The 7,984-nt window shown below is 41.1% G+C and overlaps 1 protein-coding gene across 1 annotated transcript in view; it reads left to right on the forward strand.

Annotated features, from left to right (window-relative positions):
- Nucleotides 1-2,271: 2,271 nt before the first annotated feature.
- Nucleotides 2,272-7,984, forward strand: part of ZC3H12C (zinc finger CCCH-type containing 12C) — an 88,929-nt gene continuing 83,216 nt past the window's right edge. Inside the window, exon 1 of the mRNA XM_027772865.1 lies at nucleotides 2,272-2,489. The gene's annotated coding sequence lies outside the window, so the exon portion shown is untranslated. The remainder of the gene's footprint in view (nucleotides 2,490-7,984) is intronic.

Raw genomic sequence — 7,984 nt, forward strand, 5'->3', positions numbered from 1 at the left:
CCTGAATCCTAGCTCCCCTAGCCATCTTCACTTGTAGCAGATTACCGCCTAAATAAGCAGACAGTGTGGAAAGTCACTGGGGTCCCAGTTGTCCATAGCTAAGTAAGTGGCCACATGCCAGGCGCAGAAGAGCTAAGGATGTGGCAGGGAGCAAGACAGACAGTCCTGCCCTCACGGAACCTGCATTCTGCATTCTGTGAGAAGACAAACAGTGAAACAAACAAATACAATTCTATTTCAATAGATGATGAGTATTGTGAAAAAAAAATGTTCCATTTGCCCCCGGTCTGCAGCTAACCATCATGATGCCTCAGCCTATGCTACTTCCTCCTGTATCAGCTGATGAGAACACTCCTGAATATCCCCCTTGGTTAAAGCAGTTCCCAATAAATATCTTCAGAGAGTATGAGGTGAAAGTTCTTGACGAGTAAGTTATAAAAACGATGACTAATCCCATTAATGCCAGTTGGGGATCCTTTGGCAATTATGGGATCTCCCTTTTCACATGATCATTGGAATCTTTCCCTTGACTGGGAAGCCCCAGACTGCACGTGTGCCACTCACAAGACTCCCTTACTTCCTCTTCCTTTAATTAGGGTATTTGGAAAAAATAGTAGCTGACTATTTATAGAATCTAATAGAATGGTGGCTTATACTAAATACCAATTACCAATAAATATAGGCTTTAAATAATATTTTTGAATAACTAATTCAAGTGCCTAATTTAAAATTCCAAAGCTATAGAAATGTATAGAGGAAAAGTGACTCTCTCTTCTACTCCTTCTTCCTAATTATCCAGTTCTCCTGCCCAGAGACAACCAGTGTTATCAGTTTCTTGTATGTTCATCAGAGATATGTGCATATATATAAACAAATTTTCTTTTGCATAAATAGTAGACTACTGTATACTCTTGTCTTTACCTTCCTTTTTCAAGGAAACACTATATATAATATATGTTGAAGTTTATTCCATACATAAAAAGACACTCTTTAATAGGTGAATGCAATTCTGATATATGGAGATATACAGTTTATTTAGGCAGGCCCCTATTAATGAACCTTTAAGTTAATTCTAAATTTCTTGCCTTTGCAAATTACATGCAATTAATATTAATAGCCTCTTAACATAAGATGTATTAACCTGAAAATTCCATTACTCAGTTTCCAACTATCTCGCTTTTATGCACTTACAATTCTATATATCAATTTCCTTTGAAAACAACAGATGCTTGAAAAAGTAAAGAGGATGTTTTAGTACACTTGAAATCCCATATTGAAAACTAATTTTTAAATCCTCTGGGAAAGGTAAACTGTAATGGAATGGCAGATGTGGTCTTTGTCAAGGAGGCAAATTGGAGGCTAGGTGGTGGCTTAGTAGTGGAGGCAGAACTCTGCATGGCACTACCCCTGGGAGGGTTCCTAATTCAGGTCTGGAGATCCCCCCACATATACTGGGAACCTGCTTGTCCATGATCCAGGGCTGGCTGAAGACTGGGATGGATTATGGTATCCCATAATCCACCCTGTTAGGGTGCTCTCTTTCTTTCTCTTTCTCTGTCTCTTTCACTCATGGAAGAAACAAACAAACAAAAAGATGGCAAAGTGCCACATTAGGCACTTTTTATTTCTATGTTAGTGTTCATTGTTCTCAAAATTCCTAGGTTAGCCAAATATGGTAAAAGTAGGACAGCGATACTATCTCTCTCAGGTATAAAATCCAGGATGCTGGATGGTAGGTGCAGCAGTAAAACATAAAGCTCTGTAAGGTCAACCCATGTAGGAAGGTTCTAGGTTCAAGTTCAGAGACCTCCCTAAGTACACTGGGCAATAAGCAGTGCCCATGATTCAGGGCTGGTTCAGGGTGCGGGGGGTAGATGGTGGTGTTGAGACTCTCCTAGGGGGCCGACTCTGTCTCTCTTGCTCATGGGGGGAAAAAATTAACTTAAACAACAACAACAAAAAAGTAAATCCAACACATGACCATAGGACACTAGCTTAATGAAAATTTTGCTCTTCTGGCTCACTACTGGCCTTATCTGAAGGCCTCCCACAAATGCTAAGAGGAAAGAAAGAGTCATGCTCTGGCATGGAATTTTGTGGTTACCCATTAAAATAAAGAAGCCCTGGGATTGGTCAATAGCACATATCTTGTGTCCTCTAGTTTCCTTTCCCTAAAAGCTCTATTAAAAAGCAACTCGGTCACTGAAGCTCATGGGCAAAAATGTCTCTTATACATTTGCGTCTGTCTTAGGCATGGCATGTGCTTAGTAAATGACTGTGTAAGGTAATGATGTTAAATGAAGCTTGACATTTCATATGTTGTTGGAATTAACCAGGGTTTCTCTAAAAGACAAAACACACTGTGGAAGAAACATGACAATATCCACCTGGCTATGTTTGTGATGCTCAACTAGAGGAAAACAAGTGCTGGCCAAAGAGCTGGAGATGGAGGCACATTTGAGGGGACAGCTGATGTTGTATCCACTAAGGTAAGTGACTTGGCAGAAATGGTAGGGGCATGAGATGTGAGAGCAAGAGGAATAGCTCTCATGCAACTCCGGATGTATTAATAGCTACTGGGTCCACACATTTTCAATGCGAAAACTCCTAAAGAAACCTCTGGATAGAACTGAAATATTTGCAAGGGGTGTGTACCTGTTTTGAACATGAGAGTAACCTTTTGAAGCCCCTGGACATCACAGAGAAGGGTAGCTGGGCAAATGGAAGTTCAGGGCTAAGGCAGCCACAGTGGGATGTGATGGATGTCTCAAACTCTACCTTTCATGGCTTATATAGAGATAGGTGGTAGTCTACCTGGGAGTCATATTTTGGAAATGTTTGTCCTTATGATCATTCTCCACCCATACGTTCTTTCCAAAACAATTGTTGTTAATGAGTGAGGCTGTCCCTCACATAGGTTTTTGGCTATTATGTAGCTAGGATCACTCAAATTTGTGTTTTTTTCCTCCCAAGAGACAGGGTCTCACCATGTTGTAATCCTCCTGCTTCAGCCTTCCAGAGTCACCGGGGTTACAGACCCACCTCACCCTGCCCAGCCTTTAGGTCAAACCCAGAGCTCTCATGTGGCACCAGCCTGCAGAGCACAGTGTTTTAGGAGAATGTGGCATGCTGGCTGGGCCTCAAATATTTTAATTATGTTCAATTCAAAGTTGCAATTCAAGGTCTAGACTGAATTTTATAACTAAAATACAATTTAGTTATCCAGAATTGGTAATAGAAAAATGACAGTTTTGCCTATACCTATTCTTTTTTATAATGTTTTAAAATTTTTTATTTAATTAATTAATTACCTTCATTCACTGAACATCATCATAGCATACAAAACGTGATTTCCCATCCAGAATATACTGCATAGTGGCTTAATCATACAAGTTATCATTGATAATTTTCCATTTCTAGTTTCATTATATATATATATTTTTTCCCACTATTTCTCACCCTCTATCATTTCCCACCCTCCTCCCACACTAACTAACTCTGGTCTCTACAGTTGTCTTCCATTCCTCTTTTTCCCCACTTTTTATTGATTCACAAAACTTATTAGATAATCTAACTACTTTCAATAGCAAGTTCAGCTGATCTAAACATATCTGTGAATGCACATCTGACTTTAGCCATGAAATTCTGAGTAGAATGAATATACTATAAAGTAGCACGTAGCTCATGCTATGTAGCTTACTATGATCATTAAAATGGTATTTTATCATATATTTTTTAATTTCAAGAAAAGCAGTTTTAGCTTTAATAAATCAAAGAAATGCTAAGAAACCTTGCTTAAAATGTAAAGCCAGGATACAGGCTAGGATTCTGTTCAAATAGTAGGCACATGAACCTATCGGCAGCTCAAGACAGGACAAAAATTCTTAAAACCGGAAAATAAAGCCTAGAAGAAAAACAGCAATGTTTTAGTCAAAAGTCATAAAATTCGATTTTGACAGTTTAGTTTCATGTACTTTATCTTCTGTTGTGGTCTGATCTTCCCGGTTAAATTCTGAGATTACCTAATACCTATTCTGAAGCTTTCCTATCAGACACTCAGAATTTGATCCTCAGTTTCGCCATTTGCAAACTGAAAAGTAGGGTCAGATTAAATGGTCTCTAAGTTTTCTTTTGTCTTCCTAACATTTTCTGACCCCATGAGAATTCTTCTCTATAGAGTCTCTTTTCCTTTCATATAAATATAATTTGGCATAAAGAAAAAAATAATGCAAGAGGAATTCCCTAATGCCTATTTAACTTAGAGTCATAGAAACATTTTATTTTTATTAGAAATTTTCTTTAAACTCTAGTTTACTGAGGCCAGCAGGTGGTATAGTGGTTAAGGTGTTGGACTCCCACATGGCTCAACTTGATTTGAGTCCCAGATCTGGTGGCTTGAAACTCATGTGTGTGTATGTGCACATCCAAAATCTCAGGAGGAAAATGGAAGAAAAAGGGTTGCAGCAAAGCCATCCTCCAGGGGGGTGATTTCTCACATTCCCTCTCACTGTCTCTCTCTGTCTCTCAACAGCAAGTGTACATGCCCTATGGAAAAAAAAAAAAAAAAACTTTAAAAAGACAAACTCCACTTTACTAAAGATGCACAGTTATGTCTGGTCATTGTTATAATAATGACCTTTTGAAATTTTCATACTTGTTCTCTCAATAGCAGAAAAGAAAGCCTCATTTACCCAACTACCTACTTTTTCCAGATAGTATTATAAAATATTTCCATGTGTATATCCTGCTCTTACCTCTATACATGCCTATAACTAAACTATGGTATACATTTGAAAATACATAGTTTTTCTAACTTTACACTTCCACTTTTACTACTCAGTAATGCTACAGGTTTCAGAATTACACCCATTAAGTCATTTCGGACTTCTCCCTTTACTTAAGTCCCTTTTCATCAACTGCATACAATCATTCACAATCCTCTAAAATTCTTTTTCTTTTTCTTTGTTTAACATTGATTGATTGAGATTTTCAAGCTGCCAGGTCTGGGACACAAATCACAACCATGTGGGAATCCGGTGCTGTAACCACCACGGGACCTGCTGGCCTCCTAACCTCTATGATTCTTAAATCAGTGTCTCACTAACAGGTCTCTGTCTCTCCTCTCCATCTTTGTTATTTCAGGTCAGTTTTGCCATATTCCAGACTTGTTTCACTCCTTTTTCCATATCAGCCAATAATCATCATAACATTGATGATTTTAAAATAGGACATCTCCATATCACCTTCTGATCAAACCCTTCACAGATTTCCCACTAGTACATAGACTATGTGGAACCAAAGCTCCATCTCTCTCGTGTATGTGTGTTTGTGTTCCTCTCTCGTGCAAATCTCTGTAACTTCATTCTACTTTTCCCCTCGGCTTTTTCTTATCCCTGTTATACAAGTTTCCATGGCATTCTATTTTTGTTAAAATGGCATCAGTTCCATGGTTATGTCCTTCCTTATCCTCTCCACTTATAAAAATACTATTCATCAATCACAATCCAGCTCAAATTCTCCCTTTTGAAACCCAGGCTCATTTTCTATGTAAATCTTCCTAATTATTCTAACCTAAAGTAATTCCTCTGTCATTTAATACCTATGGCATTTGTTGCCCATGACACACTGGACACTTATAAATTATCTTGTCTTCCTAGTTTTTATTTTTTTTAAGATGTATTTTATTTAAATTTATTTATTTATTTATTTTAATTTGACCAGAGAGGGACAGAGGGAGAGAGAAAGAGAGAGAGAGCAAGAGGGAAAGTAAGAAAACAAGTCACCAGGTCCAGGACTCAAACCACGGTTGGCCATGTAGGAGTCCAGCGTCTTTAACCACTTTGCCACTTGTCAGTCCCTCGTCTTCCTAGTTTTAACGTTCATGCATTTTAAATTCCCCAACTAAATATATGGTAATAGTGGAACTTTCTGTATCATATGCACGTAAGGGTTCCTGATTCTAAGGTCAGACTCTGCATTTTAATTCTTTTACTGCTGTTTACTGACTGTAATCTTGTTCTCAGTTTTCTCATCTGTGAAATGGAAATAGTGATGGGTATCTACATTTGCCAGAGGGTTGCGTGCACGTGTGTGTGAAAGCCACCCCTCAATGGAGCCAGGACATCCTACAATCCTTTTGCCTCCAATTCTCCACCTTGTCAAAATCCTCAGTTTCCCTGGCATGTTTTTCTAATCCTGGTTGGCTGTGTGGGACCTTGCTTCCTCTACACAGGGCCTACATGTTGTGCCATGGGGCCAGCCACCTTATGAGTTTGGTGGCCATTGTACTACACATTACAATAGTATCTAGAGCACAGTAAGCATTCCGTCAGCGTTAGCTAGTATAACAACTATTCATCTCTCCTACTTCTAAAGGATGTAGAGCCCTGATCCTTAACTATGGTTAATCACCATTGAGCAGAAGTTAGATGAGTCAATTGTGGGATACAAGGCAAAAGGTAGGCTGTGTGGGCAGTATACTGTGAAGTGGGAGAACTTTTTGGTATCATTAAAATCATGGATACTGTCATTTGTCATCAGCCAACCACTTTCTAAGTCCTTACTACTCCCCAATCATGCTCCCGAAACTTCTGAGGGCTTGTCCCAGTGTGTGTGTGCACACGTGTGCGTTTGTGTGTTGGGGGAGGAGGAGGTTCGAATCCCCACCCTAGCGCTTTGAAAAACAGCCAGACACATGTACATGTGGGGCCAAAATCCCCACAGAACGGAAAAATCGAGAAGGGACTGCAGTGTGACCACTCTTAGGAATGTTTTCATCTTCTCTCCTTCTGTCTCTCTCTGGCCAGAGCATGCACCCCTTTGGAAAAAAAAAAAAAAAAAAGAAAGAAAGAAAAGAAAAAGTGCGTGTGATCAATGGTGTGAACCCTGGTCCAGTGAAACAAATTGTGTTTTAGATGTGACATGTGACAGACCTGGATCCTTCAGGTTCAGACTGTATAACTTCAGGTCAATTTCCCAACTTCAATTTTCTACTGGATAGAAGGGATTAAAATACCTAGTTCACATGGCTGTGGTGACAATTCAATGGGATAATGAATTGAAATCAAGCTACATGGTTTGTGGGTAGGGGTGCAGTGTATTGAGTGTCCTTCCCTCTCAGTCCAGAAGATGCATCTGCCCGAGGATAGGAGTAAAGAGCCTGATAACAATTCCCCAGGCAGGTAAGACTGAACATTTCTGAAATGTTGACCTAGATTGTGCTGGGTCTTGTACAATCCACAAAGAGTGGAAAGGCTTCATCGCTCTGGGTGTTTTTCACTCCTCCTCACCTCAGTACAGAGGGCTGTTTCCTTCGACCTCCTGAAGGAGATCTATCTGGATTTATCCTGGCTTTAGCCTAGATGTTGTGGCGATGGCCATCTCCAACAAGACCAGTTTTCCTTGCTGCAAGTTGTTCTTTCCCTGGGTGAAACCCCAGCAGCTTCATTTGTTTAAATTCCCTTATTGGTCTTGCTAATGCAGGGTGTGGTTTTCTCTCATCACGGAATATTGATAATAAGTAAACAACCACAGGAAACCTGCCCTAGGAAGGTCATCGATTTCCTTGAGTGCCCAGGACATGATTCGTGTTATTGCTGGGGGGAAAGGTGTTGCCGAGCGGAGCAGTGCGGGCCTGGACCCGGCTGGGGGAGCGGCGAGGGGAGGCCGAGACCCTGGGTTGGACCAGTAAAGGGAATGGGCGCGAGGGGCGGAGGCGCGGGAACCTCGAGCAGCCCCAGCGGCTGGGGCGGGCCGGACAGGTTCCAGCAGCTCCCCTCACCCTTCTCCACGCCTCCCGGGTTTTTCCCTTGGTTCGGGGTTTCCTGTTTCAGTTCTCGGCGATCTCCAGCAGCAGGTGCTGGTTTACCAACCTCGGCTCCAGAGGCGGCGAAGGAGAAGGAAAGAGGCGAGGGGAGGAGGAAGCGGCGCGGCGGCGCCGGCTGCGGGCGGGCGAGCGAGGAGCGAGGCAGCGGGCGGAGAGCCG

This window comes from Tupaia chinensis, unplaced genomic scaffold (assembly GCF_000334495.1).
Source record: "Tupaia chinensis unplaced genomic scaffold, TupChi_1.0 Scaffold000311_2, whole genome shotgun sequence".
In the NCBI taxonomy this organism is placed as follows: domain Eukaryota; kingdom Metazoa; phylum Chordata; class Mammalia; order Scandentia; family Tupaiidae; genus Tupaia; species Tupaia belangeri.